We start from the raw sequence: 18,889 nt of genomic DNA, 5'->3' as shown, positions 1-18,889 counted from the left end.
ACACCTGGCCAGGCTCAGTACTTTTATCAATGAGTCCCCAAAACATAGAAACTTAAATAAGATAGACCACTATTTTCTTCTCATAAGATAGTCTTGTGGTAGGTGGCAGGTCCAGGGTTGGCCGTCATTTATGTCAAACGCAACATAAGCCTTTTATTTACATGTCAAAAGTAGCACTATCTGGTTGTCATCACCTTTCAGTAATCAGACAGTGGAAATGAGCTTAAGAGAGTGCACACACATATTTTTTTTAAATGCAAGACCTGGGCTGGGTGAGATGGCTCCTGCCTGTAAACTCAGCACTTTGGGAGGCTGATATGGAGTTCAAGAGACCCAAGAGTTCAAGAGCAGCCTGGGCAACATAGTGAGACCCCGTCTCTACAAAAAAATAAAAAAATTAGCTGGGTATGGCAGCAAACCTGTGGTTCCTGCTACTTGGGAGGCTGAGGTGGGAGGATCGCTTGAGCCCAGGAGGTACAGGCTGCAATGAGTCATGATTCATGGTGCCAATGCACTCCAGCCTGGATGACAAGAGGGAGACACTGTCTCAAAAAAAAAAAAAAAAAAGAAGGAAAAAAAGCAAGACCCTGAAGGGGTCCTCCATTCCATTGGTCAGAACTTGGTCATATGATGACAGGTAGCAGCAAAGGGGATTAGGAACTATGGAGTTTAGATAAGAAGTCCTGAGTCCAATTACAATTCTGTATCTCTGAAGGAAAGGGAAAAAGATATTGGGGGATGATGACCAAACTGCCATAAGCAACCATATTAGTAAACTCAAAGACAATTGAAGGAAGAAAACAGTAAGTATAAAAGCAGAATGTTATAAACAAGGAAAACAAGGAACAATAGGTGATCAACAAAACTGAAAGTCAATTAATTTAAGAGAATTTAAAACAGGTTAATCACTTGGAAAACTAATTGAGAAAAATAAGAGGCATAATAGACAATAGTACAAAGGAAAAAGGGCACACTATGATAGAAACAGTAAAGTTTCCAAAACTCGTAGATTATTATGATCTCCTCTATAGAAATGCATTAGAAAACTCACAATGAAATAGACACTTTTCTAGAAAAATATAAATTTTCTAAATGAATTCAAGAGGTAATAGAATTCAGACAGAGACCATTAATGAACTGATACAATAGTGAAGCTACCTAGTCACCTAAAATAGTCACACACATAAAGAAAATACAACCAGGCCCAGAGGCTTCTATAGGAGAGTACTGCTCAACCCACAAGAAAACAGAGAACTCTTAATTATTTAAATAACAATAATAAAAGAGAATGCTATCCAACTCATTTAAGAAGCTACATTAACCTTAATATGAAAACTGGAAAAAGGCCAGGTCCAGAGGCTCATACCTGTAATCCCAGCACTTTGGGAGGCCGAGGTGGGCGGATCGTTTGAGTCCACTGGTTCAAGACCAGCCTGGGCAACATGGCGAAACGCATCTCTACAAAAAATACAAAAATTTGCCAGGTGTGGTGGTGCACTTCTGTAGTCCCAGCTACTCTGAAGGCTGAGGTGGGAGGATTGCTTGAGCCTGGGAAGCTCAGGGCTGCAGTGAGCTGAGATTGTGCCACTACACTCCAGCCTGGGCTACAGAGCAAGACTCTGCCTCAAAAAACAACAACAACAAAAACCAAAAACCAAAAAACTGGAAAAAGATCTCACATGGAAAGAAAATTATAAGCTAATATTGAAATCAACCTAACAGTCCCATAGACAGTTTTTTTTTTTTTTTTTTTTTTGAGACAGAGTCTCACTTTGTTGCCCAGGCTGGAGTGCAGTGGCGCGATCTCGGCTCACTGCAAGCTCTGCCTCCCGCGTTTACGCCATTCTCCTGCCTCAGCCTCCCGAGTAGCTGGGACTACAGGAGCCCACCACCACGCACGGCTAATTTTTTGTATTTTTAGTAGAGATGGGGTTTCACCGTGTTAGCCAGGATGGTCTCGATCTCCTGACCTCGTGATCCGCCCGTCTCGGCCTCCCAAAGTGCTGGGATTACAGGCGTGAGCCACCGCGCCCGGCCCCCATAGACAGTTTTTTTGGTTGTTTGTTTTTTTGGGTTGGAGTCTCCCTTTGTCACTCAGCCTGGAGTGCAGTGGCGCCATCTTGGCTCACTGCAACCTCTACCTCCCAGCTTCAAGCAATTCTCCTGCCTCATTCTCCCACGTAGTTGGGAATACAGGTGCCTGCCACCACGGCCTGCTAATTTTTGTATTTTTGGTAGAGACCAGGTTTCAACATGTTGGCCAGGCTGGTCTCGAACTCCTGACCTCAGGTGATCCGCCTGCCTTGGCCTCCCAAAGTGCTGGGATTACAGGGATGAGCCACTGCATCTGGCCAAAACAGGTTTTGTTTGTTTGTTTGTTTGTTTTTGATAAACATAGAAATTGACCCTTCTGGTCTTAAAACTTGAAACTCACCAGATCCAGACAAGGAGATACCAGGCCTCTCAAAAGGTATCAAATAACTGAAACTCACCAGATCATTGCATCCAGACATTAAGACACCAGACCCCTCATTCATCATGATTGCTTCCTCTGTTTTCCCATACATAGTTACATTTCTTTCCTGCTATATAAACCCCTAATTTTAGTTGGTCAGGGAGATGGATTTGAGACTGATCTTCCATCTCCTTGGCTGCTGCATCTGATTAAAACCTTCTTCCCTGGCAAACATTATTGTCTCAGTGATTTGTCTTTCTGTGCTGCGAGCAGCAGAACCTAGATGGAGCCCCTTGTGTTTTAGTAACAGATTTTGGTTCTCTGACCCAGCATGCTTTGCTTGTGGCTTGGCTGCGATGGGCTGCCGGGAATCTCAGAAGCCCTCCTAAGCAGCTGCCCACGCAATTTTGGCTGGAGGTGAGTTTCCTTCTCTCTGGCCCCTCTGCAGCCAGCCTCAACAGTGTTCCTGATTGCCTCGGAAGAACAGCCTTTGAAATTTGACAACCGCATCCAGATAGGATGAGTGCACTTTGTGGGCCCAGACAGCAGACAGCAGGATCTGCTCCTTTCAGTTTGGGAAATTTGTAAAGGAATTCCCATTTGCAGGTTGAACAAGCCCAACTGAGGCTGGACACGGTGGGTCACACCTGTAATCCCAGCACTTTGGGAGGCCGAGGTGGGCAGATCATTGGAGGTCAGGAGTTCGAGACCAGTCTGGCCAACATGGTGAAACCTCGTCTCTACTAAAAATGCAAAAATTAGCCAGGCGTGGTGTTGGGTTAGCCTCTAGTCCCAGCTGCTCGGGAGGCTGAGGCAGGAGAATCACTTGAACTCAGGAGGTGGAGGTTGCAGTGAGCCGAGATGGCACCACTGTACTCCAGCCTGGGTAACAGATGGAGACTCTGTCTCAAAAAACAAACAAATACATACAAATAAATAAAATTATTGGCAAAATAAAAATAGAAATGTCTTCAGAGTTGTCAGTATACATTTTTGTTTGGGTTTTATATTTGTCTTTGCTAGATACCTTGAGGTATCAGGGTTTGGCACAGAAGGTTATAAAACTATAAACCCAGCCAAAACGAAATGATCTTTATGCACATTTTTAAATAAGTAAGACTAATTTAATCTTATTGGTTTAATGAAAAAAACAGCAGAATATTCTGAGTTATTGGTGAAAATGCCCATGTAGTTACCCTTAAGTTTCTTAAAAGGTGAACACTTGATATTCACAGTTTGTAAAATAGATAACAAGGAAATGATTTATAAATAATCTAGATAAACTGGTAAAAACAAATAAAATATCAATGAGTAAGTGCTATAGGTGAACTTTTTGTGTAACTTAAAATCTTAAAGTTATTTTTGCCGGTCATTGGATGTCTGGGTCATTTCCAGTTAAGAAAAGATTATGATATGGGGAAACATGTTTCGAAAAATCATGGAATGGTTCTCATTTATAAAAAGCTAATATGTGATAGGCAGCTCAGGATTTCTTGCTTCCCAGGTTTTCAAAATTTAAAGTTACTAAGGAAAAGAATTCTAGTTAAGATATAATTATGTATGTAATATGTACTCAAGAAGATGTGTTTTTATTGAGAGAAAGAATAATTTTATCTAATTCAGAAGTTATCTGAAGATTAATTCAAATTACAGACTTTAAAATGTTTTTCAGGAAACAAGGTAGAAAGGAACCAGGAAGTAGAGGAGAGATGTGAAGAAAGTTATAAAGATGTATTTTTGGTAAGGAAGGTTTTAAAGAAAAGAAAATTTAGGACAAAAACAGAAAGTCGGCAGTGCGCAGTGGCTCATACCTGTAATACCAGCACTTTGGGAGGCCGAGGCAGGTGGATCAGGAGGTCAAGAGATCAAGACCATCCTGGCTAACACGGTGAAATCCTATCTCTACTAAAAGTACAAAAAATTAGCCGGGCATGGGGACGTGCGCCTGTAGTCCCAGTTACTTGGGAGGCTGAGGCAGAAGAATGGCGTGAACCCGGCAGGCGGAGCTTGCAGTGAGCTGAGATCGCGCCACTGCACTCCAGCCTGGACAACAGATGGAGACTTTGTCTAAAAAAAAAAAAAACAAAAAACCAACCAACCAAGAAAACCAGAAAGTCCAAGCATGTACCAGCATTAAAGTACTCACTGGTCATGTGCCTACAGCAAATTTCTTAATTCCACAAAATGTATATTGGTATTGGTGAATTTAAAGACATTAATTTGGGGCTGGGTTTGGTGGCTCACGCCTGTAATCCTAGAACTTTGGGAGGCTGAGGATCATCTGAGGTCAGGAGTTCGAGACCAACCTGGCCAATATGGAGAAACCCCGTCTTTACTAAAAATACAAAAATTACCTGGGTGTGGGGGTGCGCACCTGTAATCCCAGCTACTCAGGAGGCTGAGGTGTGATCGCTTGAACCTGGGAACCAGAGGTTGCAGTGAGGTGTAATCCTGCAACTTCACTCCAGCCTGGGCAAAAGGGTGAAACTCCATCTCAAACTAACTAAATAAATATAAAGACATTAATTTGGCTGGGTGTTGTGGCTCATGCCTGTAATCCCAGCACTTTGGGAGGCTGAGGTGGGTGGATCTCTTTTGAGGCCAGGAGTTCGAGACCAGCCTGGGCAACATAGTGAGACCCTGTTTCATTTAAAAGAAAAAGTTCCCCAGGATTTTAATTGACTTTAAGATGTGCAACTAGAAAAACTACCTTAGGCCGGGCGTGGTGGCTCACGCCTATAATCCCAGCACTTTGGGAGGCTGAGGCGGGCAGATCACGAGGTCAGGAGATCGAGACCATCCTGGCTAACACAGTGAAACCCTGTCTGTACTAAAAATACAAAAAATTAGCCGGGCGTGGTGGCGGGTGCCCGTAGTCCCAGCTACTCGGGAGGCTGAGGCAGGAGAATGGCGTGAACCTGGGAGGCGGAGATTGCAGTGAGCCGAGATCGTGTCACTGCATTCCAGCCTGGGCGACAGAGCAAGACTCCATCTCAAAAAAAAAAAAAAAAGGAAAAACTACCTTAGACAAAGTAAGTTAAAAGACAAGCAGCAGACAAGGAAATGATATTTGTAACATACATAATTAGCAAATAATTATATTCAGAATGTAGAAAGTATTTCTAGAAATGAATAAGAACAATAGAAAAGCAGACAAAGTTTATTCCAAGGCAATTTTCAGATGAGGAAAACTATAGCTAATAAAGAGTCAGATACCTTGAACTTACTTGTTATCAAGGAAATGTCAATTAAAACAATTTTACCATTTCTCACTTATTAGATTGTCAAAAAGGATGAGCACATCAAGAGTTATGAAGGAAGAGGGAGTTGGGAATTCTCATATTCTGCTGGAGGGAATGTATATTAGGATAGCCATTTTGGAGAGTAATATTGAAAATGTGCCATATTCTGAAAATTTTACTTATTTATACTCCAAGAAAAACTCTTATACATGTGGGCAAAGAGGCATTTACAAGGATGTACTAACATTTCTTAAAGTGTCATTGGTGTGTGGATGACTTGTCTGTGCATCACCAGGACTCCTGGTTAAACTGGCCCTATCCCATACCTACTGTATCAGTCAGGGTTCTCCAGAGAGAAACAGAGCCAATAAGATATGTACATAGATATATAAGAGGAGATTTATTATGAAAATTGTCTTATGTGATTATGGAGGCCAAGCAGTCTTACGATCTGCCTAATGCAAGCTGGAGAACAAGGCAAACCGGTGGTGTAATTTGATCTGAGTCCAAAGCCCTGAAAACCAGGAAATCCAATGTCCCAGGGCAGCTCAAGAAGAGAATACACCTTTCCTCTGAATTTTTGTTCTATTTAGGGCCTCAACAGATTGGATGATGTTCACCCGCGTTGGTAACAGCAGATCCTTTTTTTTTTTTTTTTTGAGATGGAGTCTCACTCTGTCACCCAGGCTGGAGTACAGTGGTGCAATCTCAGCTCACTGCAACCTCTGCCTCGTGGGCTCAAGTGACCCTCCTGCCTCGCCTCCCGAGTAGCTGGGGTTACAGGCACTCACCACCACGCCTGGCTAACTTTTTGTATTTTTAGAAGAGATGGGGTTTCACCATGTTGGCCAGGCTGGTCTTGAACCCCTGGCCTCAAGTGATCTGCTCTCCTCGGCCTCCCAAATTGCTGGGATTACAGGCGTGAGCCACTGCACCCAGCCTGACCTTCTTTACTTAGGCTACTGATTCAAATGCGAATCTTTTCTGGAAACACACTCACAGACACACTTAGAAATAATGTTTTACCAGCTATCTAGGCATCCTGTAGCCCATTCAAGTGGACACATTAAAATTAACCATCACATCGACTAGATCAGAATTTCCAGGAGTTGGGGCCTGGGAATCTGCATCTTTACCAAGGTGTTCCCTTGTAAATTCGAAAACTATTGCTGTTTTCTTAATCATAAGTGGTCTAGTTTTTATATATTTCATTGCTTAATTCTGCTAATTGTTTTGCAAATGAGTAGTGTTATATGGTTCACAGAAAAGTGTGAGAAAGGAGGCCACTAATATCTGTAATGCTTGCCCTACTCCAAAGATTCTTTGAAATTTGAAGGTAATTTTTTCTATGTGTATATATATTATGGGTATATATTATACATATTTTAAACTTGTTATGGAACATTTCCAATACATATACAAAGAGAATAATGCAACAAACCTCCATATGTCCATCATCCAACTATGTCCATCATCCAACTTCAATCTTGTTTCATGTATATTCCCTCACACACTTCACCCTGAAACCCCCATGTTATTTTCCGTGCTGTTTCTGATATCATATCGTATCATTTTATCTGTAAATATTTTGTTCATGTATCTCTAAGAGATAAGGACTAGTTTTTTTTTTTTTTCCTCAAGACAGAGTCTAGCTCTGTCACCCAGGCTGGAGTCCAGTGGTATGATCTCAGCTCACTGCAACCTCTGCCTCCTGGGTTCAAGCAATTCTCCTGCCTCAGCCTCCCGAGTAGCTGGGATTACAGGCGTGCATCACCACGCCTGGCTAATTTTTTGTATTTTTAGTAGAGGTGGGGGTTTCACCATGTTGGCCAGGCTGGTCTTGAACTCCTGACCTCGTGATCTGCCCACCTCGGCCTTCCAAAGTGCTAGGATAACAGGCATGAGACACTGTGCCTGACCGATAAGGACTAGTTTTTAGACATAATCACACCATCATTACATCTAAATGAATTAACAATACAATAATTTGTTTATATGAGCATATATCCAGTCAGTATTGACAAAATTCAGTGTTTATATTTCTCCAATTGTCTCACATTTTTAGTTTTTTTGTTTATTTATTTTTTTGAGACAGGGTCTCATTCTGTCTCCCAGGCTGGAGTGCAGCGGCATGATCTCAGCTCACTGCAGCCTCAACCTCCTGGGCTCAAGCTATCTTCCCAACCTCTGCTTCTTGAGTAGCTGGGACTACAGGAGCCCCACTGTGCCTGGCTAATTATTTTGTATTTGTAGAGGTGGGGGTTCCATCATGTTGTTCAGGCTGGTCTCGAACTCCTGAGCTCACTGGCCTCCCAAAGTGCTAGGATTACAGCATGCGCCACCACACCTTACCTACAGTTTGTTTGAATCAAGATTGAAATGAGCCAGGTGCCGTGGCTTGTGCCTGTAATCCCCCCACTTTGGGAGGCTGAGGCAGGTGGATCACTTGAGTCCAGTTCAAGACCAGCCTGGGCAACATGGCAAAACCCTGTCTCTACGAAAAATACGAAAATTACCTGGCTGTGCTGGTGTGCACCTGCGGTTCCAGCTACTCAAAAGGCTGAGGTGGAAGGATCACCTGAGCTTGGGATGTCGAGGCTGCAGCGAGCTGTGACTGCACTACTACACTCCAGCCTGGGCAACAGAGAGAGACCTTGCCACAAGAAAAAAAAAAATGAAATGAAGTTCATATGCTGCCATTGATTAACATGTCTTTTAAGTCTTTTCTAATCTATTGATTTCCCCTCCTATTTTTTTCTAATAATTTATTCGTTGAAGATATTTGTTAAATGTTGAATTTTTCTTATAATTTGTTTTCTTATAATTTATTTGTTTATTATTATCTTTCATTTGTCCTTTAGAGTTTCTCCTCAACTGGATTTTGTTGACCGCATCCCTGTGGTTTAATTGATATGTTTCTCTGTTTCCTGTATTTCCCGTAAACTGGTAGTTAGAGCTAGAAGGTTAATCAAACTTAGGATCAAACTCAGGTTTGATTTTTTTTTTTTTTTTGTCTAGTAGCATTTTGTCCTTCCGTCTTGAGGCATATTTCTGGTTTTCTCTCTGCTTAGCAGCCACCAATGATCATTGCCAAGGTCCATTAATTCATTAGGTGTTGCAAAATGGTGATATTCTAATTTCATCAGGACTTCTTCATGTATTAGTTGTAATACTTCTATTAAAAGGAAGGTCCCTTCATCAACTATTTGGTTACTCTGAGGAGTAGATCTTACAGGCTTCATCTCTTTGCCTTTACTGGTTTTCAAAATATTGGTTCCCTAGCATTCTCCAAAAGTGATCATTTTAAAAAATTGAAATATGACTCTCATACTATCAAATTCGCCCTTTTAAAGCATACATACAATTCACTAATTTCTAGTACATTTACAACGTTGTGCAACCATCACCACTAGTTGATCATTTTTAAAGTCTCATAAATTCATTAATATATCCACTGTGTTTCAATCCATAGCAATTATTTTTTTGACATTCAAATTTTCTTAACGTTAGACAACCGGAGCCTCCTTAAACTGGCTCCTGAAAACTTTAACACACTCCTAGTAAGCTTAGATACTTTCTTCTTTTGCTTTCTGCTATAAGGAGTTGTTCCTGGCTTATCTTATACTTTCCTGCTCCAGCCCTGGAATCAATCACTTCTCCCATTCCTTTGGTGGAAAACTGTAGAGGCCCCAACTTGGACACCAGAGGTGCTCAATGCTACTGCTCATTGTTTCTAGGTCTCTATATTGATTTTTTTAAATCTCTTTAGTGGAGCTAGTTTGTTTGCTATGCCCTGTGATTTATAATCCATGAAGAATTTGACTATTATATTCAGGAATTAAACAATGTCTTGTTCAACTAATGACTCATGTAAAAAGCACTGCTTGAAAATCACCTATTTGCCAGTCATTGTTTATTTTAAAATTATTCTCCTTGGGGAGAGTGTGTGGCTTACAGGCTCAGATGAAAAATTATTAATTAGCATTAATTATGGCCAACTGAATTCCAACAGAAGATGCAACTTGCTCACGCTAAGTATAACCTAACTATCAGGTATCAGATAAATGGTTAATTTTTATAGGGCATGCTTAGTTCAATAAAACTAGGGCCTTTCTGGGGGAAGATAAATATTTTTTAATGTTTGGGATACAAAAAACAAACAAAAAGAATGATCACAACTTTATTCAAGAAGGTGTACATATTTTCATAAGCCAATAATGTATTACTTCTTATTTGAATTCCCATCAGTCTCTGATGTGGAGTGAAAATCAACAGCTTCTTTTTTGACTAATCTTTCTCCGGGAAAATGATTGAAAGGCCTTCTATCGTTTCTGGCTCAAGGACCTATAAACATGTCAGAGATTTTTAGTTAAGTTATTAAAACACTGTCAAAACCGTGAGTAAATGCTTTTAACTATCTGATGTACATTAACAGCTCCGAAGGAACAAATACATTTTAGCACGTAATCAAAATTCCTTTTACTGCTTTAAAACCAGCTATTTTGTATTCACAGCATTCTCTTTTGAAATGTTCTGCTCTCGACCTCCCTAGATAAAATTTCCTTTTATTATGTTTACTTGAGAAAATGAAAGTACTTAGGAATGTTTTTATTTTGCCTTACACAGCCTCCTTATTCGAGTTCCCCGAGGGCAAGCACATCTTTGTTACTTCCTGCGCCCAGAATTCTAAAGGTGCCTAATACGAAAACAATTATCAAAATTATCAAGGCAAGATAGGCTGCAGTAGGTCCTTTAAGTGCAAGATGTCTGGTGCTTAATTACCAAATGCTTTCAAGGATCTTAGGTGTCCTCAAGGTCCTATTGTGAGTACTTTCATAAAATGCATTTTGTATTTTATCACATCAAACCATTTCTGAGCTCTGCTGTTTACGCTTCCTTTTCATCTTCACTTTATCATGAGTATAATACTAAGTGTACTTCTAGTGAAATGATTTTTATCATTGTTCTTTTACCAGTTTAACAATGTTCTTTACAGACTTCCATAAATGGGCTTAAAGTACAAATTACTTTACTTTTTTTTTTAAACTTAAGAAAATATAGTTGACCTTATCTGTATAGTCATCTATAAAATAACCGGACTTTATAAAGTTTGCTGGACTTTCATAAAGGTTTATCTAATCTAATAGAACTAGGCCATCCTTTCTTTGTTTCCCACCCAAGTTAACAGTCTCTTCCTGTATGAAAAGTAATGACAAAGGGCTTTTTGAAAGTATCAATCCCTAAACTACTTGTGATCTTTTAAACTGAGAAAATATCTTTTTCTTTTATGCTTGCCTTGGACACTGTTTTCTTAAGTGCTTTACACTGGTGGATGTATAAGTATTTGATGGTAATTATGGAAAAACTAACAATAATGGTGACATTAGGTTTTTCTGTCTTGAACATGCTGCTTACAGTTGCATGGATGATGAAGTGAGGCTCTATTCTTTTTTTTTTTTTAATAGAGACGAGGTCTCACCATGTTACCCAGGCTAATCTTGAACTCCTGGGCTCAAGTGATCCTCCCGCCTCAGCCTCCCAAAATGCTGTGATTACAGGAGTGAGCCAGGGAACCTGGCTTCCATTCTTGCCATTCCGTAGCATCAAACTGAGGCCTTTGGAAAGTACTTAAACGCTGGTTATCAATGTTTTGAAATATTAATGTGGGTGGCCAGGCACAGTGGCTCACACCTGTAATCCCAGCACTTTGGGAGGCCGAGGCGGGTGAATTACCTGAGGTCAGGAGTTCGAGACCAGCCTGGCCAACATGGTGAAACCCTGTCTCTACTAAAAAAATAGAAAAATTAGCCAGGTGTGGTGGCACGCGCCTGTAATCCCAGCTACTTGGGAGGCTAGGTCAGGAGAAACGCTTGAACCCGGAAGGCGGACGTTCAGTGAGCCGAGATGGCGCCACTGCACTCCAGCCTGGGAGTGCAAGAAGTATTAATGTGGGCACACAAGCTATTTCTCGTTTTTTTTTTTTTTTTTGATTGACACAACATTGCTTAATTTCACTTACCTTTCTGTAAAATTTCTGTGAAAGTCTGTATCACAGCCTGATGTAATTTTTATAACCAATGAATACATGCTGTTACTATTTTTGAAAGGAAATTTAATCGCTTGGAAAAATTCAGACTAAAGCCCCGCGAGGAAAATTACCATCCAGTGCATGCTCAGAGATTTCTTCTTACTCTACTTTTGTTTTTCCTTTTTGAAAGCATTTGTGATTGAGAGATGTCTGAGGGAAGGGACAAATTGCATTCTGGGAGTTTTAAAGAGTTATGTCAGGCAACTAAAATACGTGGCCTCTGTATTTAGAGATTTCACACTAGTATACTATTTGCTTTATAATTTTTGTGTTTCTTATTGTTTACAAATGTCTTTTAACATTTAGTGCTGTGTGGAAGGATAGCATGCTAGATTCCAGATTAATGTAAAGACTCCACTATTTAACTTTTCCCTAGTAACTTTAAAACAGTTTGGGTTCCAAGTTCAGCATGGAAAGATAGCATAAACATTTAAACTAAGTAAAGTGCAAAATGCACATTTTTGAAGTTGGTAAGTGCTGTTTAATCATTTTCCTCTTCTCTCCCAAGTCTTTTGAAACTTCAAAAGGCTTGTTTAAGCAGTTTGTTTAAAAAAAAAAAAAAATCCATACCCAATTGGGCTCCTCTCTATTAAGGAATGTGGAAAATTCATGATTTATGAAACGATGACACCAGTCTTACATTTCACAGGCTCCCCAAGCTCTGAAACACGGGTACATAGGAAAATACACAGAAAATTCCTGTTCTTTGCAACGTGCGAAACGTTTCAAAATGCAACTTTGTTCATCTCCCTCCCCCGTACAAACTAATAAAATCAGTTTGGCTCTCTGACTGCTTATTTTTAAAAAGTAGACGGCCTGGTAGGTGCTCTAGGGATAACCCTTCTCCCCCCACTCCACCCCCCTTCCTGCACACCCTTTTAGATTGGCAAGCCCGTTTTCATTTTATTTCAAAGATTTTTTTTTTTTTTTTTTTTTTTTAAAGCGAAGGCAGGGGACGGCGGGGGTTGCTAAATTTATCTTCCTCCCCAGCCACGGGGATGAAGAAAACACATTTACTGCGGGCGGGGGTCTGAGGGCCTGCAAACAACTCGAGCTGGAGCCTCGGCCAGGACTGGCGCGAGAGGCGGTAGGTCTCCGGGGAGGCCCCCGGGGGGCGGCCGCGGCCCACGGGACATGGTGGGGGGCGGCCGGGCCGCCTGCCTCTCCGCGGGGTCCGCCGACCGCGGCCCCGCGCGGGCTTTACGGCCGAGGCGGCGGCAGCGGCGCGTGTGTGGCGGCGGCGGGCGGGAGCGCGGAGGAGGTGGAAAGAAGGGGGGCGCTGTCACTGAGACTCCGGCCGCCGGAGACCCCGCCGCAGCGAGGCCACTGGGCTCCCCGGTCGCGGGGCGGGAACGGCGCCGACCCGGGGCGCCAGAGGGACCCACCGGGCGGAGGAGGGGGCCTGTCTACCCTTCCGCATTTTCCTGGGTCTCTCTCCCGGGCGGTGACGTGACGTGCTGACGGCGGGCCCGTGCCGGGGAGCTGGGCCGCTTTTTGTCAGCTCCGAGCTCGGCCCCTCCTCCCTCCCTCCGCCCGCCCCACCAGCCGGAGCCCGGCCCAGTGCTCCAGAGAAAGGCCGGCCTGCAGCACCCGCCACCGTCGCCGGCCGCCCGCACGCCCGTCCGGTGAGTCCCGGGTGCCGCCGCGGCCGCGGGGCCTAGTGTGCGCACAGCGGCCTGGTCTTGGCCTGGTCGGCGGCCCGAAAGGGGCCCTCCCGCGCTAGGCCGGGCGGCGTGGCGTGCGGCGCCGAGCAGGCCCCGAGGAGGCCGCAGTTAGGCCCGGGGAGGAGCCCGGCTGCCCCGAGCGGCGGCGGAGGCGCGCTCCGTAAGCGGGCGGGGGTTGGGGGAGGGTCGCCCGGTTGTGCCGGAGGCGGCCGAGGGGCCCCGAGTCGGCTCCGCGGCCGACCCGGCGCACCGCGCCGGGGTGAGGCCTGGCGAGGAGGCGAAGGCTGCAGGCGTGAGGTGAAGGCCGCAGGCCGGCCGGGCCGATTTTCGCTATGTAAATATCGGTGAGGGGGGGGAGGGACGGGGGACAAGATGGCGGCGGCTCGGCGCCTGCTGCAGGGGACGATAGAGGGGGTTGCCGGGAGGGGGAGCCGCCATCTTGGAGGCGGTGTCTGGAGAGAAAATTCCGCTACAGCCCGTGAGGGGGGGTGGGAGAGCGGGTGGCGGCAGCAGCGGCGCCGGTGACGGGCCCCGGAGGCCCGGCGCGTTGGCGTGTGCGCGCGGAGGGGCGTGCTCGCTCCCCGTGGCGGCCATTGCCCTTGCCGCCATGATGAGCGCTCGGGCTCCAGGCGCTCGGCGGCAGCGCCACCTTCCTGCCTTGCCTTCCGCAGCCCCGTGACTGGCTGCAGTTTCCGCTGCGTTTCAGCTGAGCTGCCGCAGGCGGCGACCGCCGCCTCCCGGGCGCCGGGACTATTTCACTCTCAGCGCCCCCGGCACTGCGCCTTTACCCCGCGCCTGTAGCCACCCGAGGGCAGTCGGGGCAGGTGGCAGTCCGGACACCTGAGCTTACAGGGCATACGGGGACCCCAGGAAATGTTATTTTTGCTTAAGTCAAATCTATGTGGCTGCTAAGGTGTTTTCGATGCGGTTGTTTTCCCAACAATCTTTACCGCCCCGAGTATCTGAATAAAGAAAAATAAAGATTGATGGGAAAGTTTTGCCATTCTTTTGTCCTATAGGAAAAAAAATTACACAACACGAAAGCGGAGGAATGAAATTTTGAATCATTCGTACTCATTTATGTGGAAACAACTTTCTTGAAACACGATTTAAGCAATTAGTGATCTGTTAGTGGTATTTTTTTGATTGAGGAATAAGAAGGGCAGACGTTTTCTATTTTCGTATTGGTGGACAACTTAGTGTGGTGCATATTGTGCATTTGTCTGTCATGTTATTTCGATTTTTCATTTGTGAAGTTTTAAGGCGGAGTTTCATTTCCTAACGTACTTTTTTTTATTGCACACTGTACAACTTTCTTGATAAACTGGGAGCCTACTGTTAGCGATGCACCGTGCTAGATGCTAAGAAACATTAAAAAGGTTCTTGTAATGCAGACGGTGGCTGCAAGAAGTCTTATGTTTAGAGGTAGGTGGGGCAAGGTGAAATGCAGTAAAGTGAGAGGTACAACTAATTACTGGGATTTCCGAGGGAAGCAAGATTCCCATTGGAGGATCAGGGAGGGACGGGTTCCTGAAGTATTAATAGGTGGCATTTTGAGAAGGTTACCGAGGGATGGGTAGGACTTTGTTAGGTAGAGGTGGAGGTGGAGAAAGGACGTTTCAAGGGTGAAGCTTCTTCAGTAAACAGTAAGTATTTACAGTTTGGCAAAAGTGGATGGTATTGGTAGGGGAGTGGTGGGAATTCAGGCTAGAAAAGTTAGATTGCAGAAGAGCTTGCTTGCCAGGTGAAGGGTCTTATACTCAATGGGGGAGGCAGCAGGGGTGCCCTCAACTAGAAGAGTGACGGCACACCTGAGCTGCACCTTGTAATTTACTTATTTATTTTTTATTTTGAGACAGGTTCTTGCTATATTGCCCCAGGCTGGTCTCGAACTCCTGGGCTCAAGCCGTTCTCCCGCCTCCCACTGCCCGCCTCCCACTGCTGTCTGTTCCCTGAGCTGTGCTTTACGGTACTTAGTAGTTGCATTGGACTAGGAAAAGTTTCAGAGTTGAAAAATAATGAGAGTAGTAAGTTGATGAGTGGTTTTTTTTTTTTTTTTTTTTTATCAGAACGATTACAAGAATGTTCAGAAGTTAAGCAAATTTTGCTACTTTTGGAACGATGCGTCTCTGTTAAGACAGCTGCTCCTTTTTTCTGTCGTGATTTCTCATCCGAAATAATCTTTTGCTCAGAGTTGTCAGAATTTCTATGGTACACAAATAGGGAGGAGTTTCTAACATTTGATTTACCATAGTTGGAAAGTACAGGACTAGTGCTGTGGATTATTTGACGAAAATGAGAAATGAGTATTCCCGTGGTAATTTTTTTTTTTTTTTCCGAGACCGAATCTCGCTCAGGCTGGAGTGCAGTGGTGTGATCTTGGCTTATTGCAACCTCTGCCTCCCGGGTTCAAGTGATTCTCCTGCCTCAGCCTCCTGAGTAGCTGGGACTACAGGACCCTACCACGAGGCGGGGTTTCATGTTGGCCAGGCTGGTCTCGAACTCCTGACCTCAAGTGATCTGCCTACCTTGAACTCCCAAAGTGCTGGGATTACAGGCGTGAACCACCGTGCCCTGCCTGTTTCCTACAATTTTATGATGTAAACCTTTAGGTGGCATAGATACCCATTTTCAGTTTTTCCGTTTTTCTAGACCGTAACAGGTCATGAGCAGCAGTGCTCCATGAAAGGGCTGGAGGGAATGAGAGTCTCATGTTTATTATAAAGGGCTGTGGTTTAGAAAAGTTCGAGAAACAGTGCATTGCATGAGGCTGACTAGAAGTAAGTTGCGAAGGCGGGCTGTGGTTGTTGAGGTGTTAAGGGTAAACATAAACTTAGAAGAACCAGGTGCTTTTATATTTTGACAGCTGGGAAAGACATAGAAGAACTATTAAGAAGATAGAATTGTTTTGCTGCCCAGTACAGCAACAGTGGATGTTCAAGATTAAGATTAGAGTCAAGTTTGTGTGATTAAGACAGGTAAGTGTGTAGTTTAGTTTCAATTAGAAATGGTTAAATATAAAATTATTTCTGCCTGAAAGGGTAGACCTTGAAACTTTGGGAAACTTTGGAAAATTGACTGGTGGAACACCTTCGAATCCAACCACCCTGGATAAATAAGGTGTTAGTTTTTAATTTCTGTGTATTTTTCAGATAGATGCAGATTTCTTTTTTTAAGAAAACATGCTCAAGAATGTGTTACAATGTTTTTTTCCACATTGCTTTTTGTAAATGCTTACTCTCATTGCAAATGCTTCCTCTCACTTAACCCATCTAGACTGATACTGTCACTGATAATCTTCTTTGTATTATTTATTCTTGTGTACGCTGGCAATTCCAAACTTTTTTTCACTCTTGAAACTACTCAACTGGTCCTTGAAATCTCTCACCTTCAGCAAAGATTACCCAATCTTTTGCTTCACTGAGAAGGGTAGATGGCCATCTGATAAAGAGCCAAGTCTCCCTCCCTTCCGCTTCGTGCCTTTCCTCTGTCTTCACCTAGGCCTTCCTCCTTTTGCCGCAGGGGGGATTGCGGGAGGGATTGCTCTCTCCCAGGCCCCACTGCTGCTCTGCGCGTGCTCTTCACCGTGGCTGCCTCCTTAGGGACGGAGCTCTGTCCGTGATGCCGTCTCTTGCATCATTATCCTCTCTTTACAAATATTCCTAGGTTTGCTCATCTTACAAAAACCTCACCTATCTTCACTTTCTTTTCATCCCACTTATTCTTAAATCCAGTATTTCCCAAATTGGAAAACTTGCACAACATGTTAACAGGTGTATTATGTAAAAGTGCTCTGTGTTTCAGAAGCTCTGTGCCTTCTCTGTCTTCTATGGTGGGATTCCCCTTAATTTAGCATTTAATGTATTATATTTGAACTGTGTTTATGTTTTTCTCTTCTATACTGTGAATATAGAGACAAGTTCTCATTTATCTTTGTCTCCAAGCAGTACCTGGCATATGGACCATTATCTCTAAAAGCAATCATTTCAGTTATTGGGTGCAGAGAATTTTATGTAGTTGAATAGTTTTCAGCTGTTCAAAATCAGGTATCCAGTCAGTGTGTTTTTTGACTAAGGGATATACATATTAAGGCACACTTATTAGGGCACCAGGTCAAGGAGTAACCCCCTCCCGCCACCCCTTATCTGATTGGAATATGGCCAGCCTATTCTTATTCCTGCCAAATTATTTTTCCAGACATTTTATAAAACCCAGGTATCTTGTAATTGTATTTTACTCAAAGGAAGTATACTCTAAGGAAATTGTGTGGCCTTGAGTACACAGCCATTAGGCATTTAAAAAATATATTTAAAAAGTGTTATGGAATATTTTAAAATTACTGAAAATCAGAATCACCCAGATTTAAGAGCTCTTAATGTTTTGCTACATATTTGATTCATATCTTTTTGTTATTTAAAGAAATAAAATCTCACAGATTGAAAGGGTCCCTCCCCATCCTCTTTCTGTCTTCTTTTCACCAGAAGTAACCACTTGTACCAACATGTATGTACCAAAACAATATCAGGTATTGCTTGTGTGTTCGACTTTACATAAACAGTATCATAACCATACCTTATATATTATTTTCACTTAACAGTGTGTTTTTGAGATTTATCCATGCAATGTGTTTATCTAGTCCAGCAGTTTTCAAAGTGTGCTCCAGGGATTCCTGGGGATCCCTAAGATTGTTTCAGGGGGTCCATGAAGTCAAAACTATTTTCATAATACTTTTTATTTGCCCTTTTCACCCACATTTTCGTGTATACTATAGCAATACTGTACAGAGGCTGCATGACATATGGTATCATAATGGATGGAATGCAGAAACACTTATGGGAATCCAGCCGGCTTCTATTAAGCCAGACATGAAAGAGATTTGCAGAAATGTAAAACAGTGCCACTCGTTTTATTATTATTTTTTGTTTAGAAAAATAGTTATTTTAAAATATATGCAGCCATAAAAAAGAACGAGATCATGTCTTTTGCTTAAACATAGATGGAGCTGGAGGCTATTATCCTTAGCAAACTAACAGGAACAGAAAATCAAATACTGAATATTCTCACTTACAAGTAGGAGCTAACTGATGAAGATAAAGAAGGAAACAACAGACACTGGGGGTCTACTAGAGGGTGAAGGGAGGGAGGAGGGAGAGGATCAGAAGAGATAACTATTGGGTACTGGGCTTAAATACCTGGGTGGTGAAATAATCTGTACCACAAACCCCCGTGACACAAGTTTACCTGTGTAACAAACCTTCACGTGTACTCCTCAACCTAAAATAAAAGTTATAAAAAATATCTCAACAAAAGGGATAAAAAGAATAAAAAAAAGTATTTTTATGGGTTAATAAGTGCTTTTAAAGGTCTCAGTTTTAATTTCTAGTATGATGAACATCTATAGATACGACCCACATAAAAACTCTTCACGGTCTTTAATTTT

At 43.1% G+C, this 18,889-nt stretch overlaps 1 protein-coding gene across 10 annotated transcripts in view; it reads left to right on the top strand.

The window, feature by feature from the left end:
* The first annotated feature begins 12,702 nt into the window (after positions 1–12,702).
* ZFX (zinc finger protein X-linked) overlaps positions 12,703–18,889 on the top strand; it is a 67,815-nt gene continuing 61,628 nt past the window's right edge. The window contains exons 1-3 of one of the 10 annotated variants that reach the window (XM_037986415.2): positions 12,981–13,410; positions 15,309–15,418; positions 16,316–16,427. The gene's annotated coding sequence lies outside the window, so the exon portion shown is untranslated. Of the gene's footprint in view, positions 12,873–12,980; positions 13,411–13,960; positions 15,096–15,308; positions 15,419–16,315; positions 16,428–18,889 lie in introns of those variants that run through there. The other 9 variants (XM_037986424.2, XM_037986416.2, XM_037986417.2 and 6 more) reach the window with 9 other exon arrangements.

Source organism: Chlorocebus sabaeus, chromosome X, assembly GCF_047675955.1.
Source record: "Chlorocebus sabaeus isolate Y175 chromosome X, mChlSab1.0.hap1, whole genome shotgun sequence".
Taxonomy (NCBI): domain Eukaryota; kingdom Metazoa; phylum Chordata; class Mammalia; order Primates; family Cercopithecidae; genus Chlorocebus; species Chlorocebus sabaeus.
This window is presented reverse-complemented; position numbering and strand designations above follow the sequence as displayed.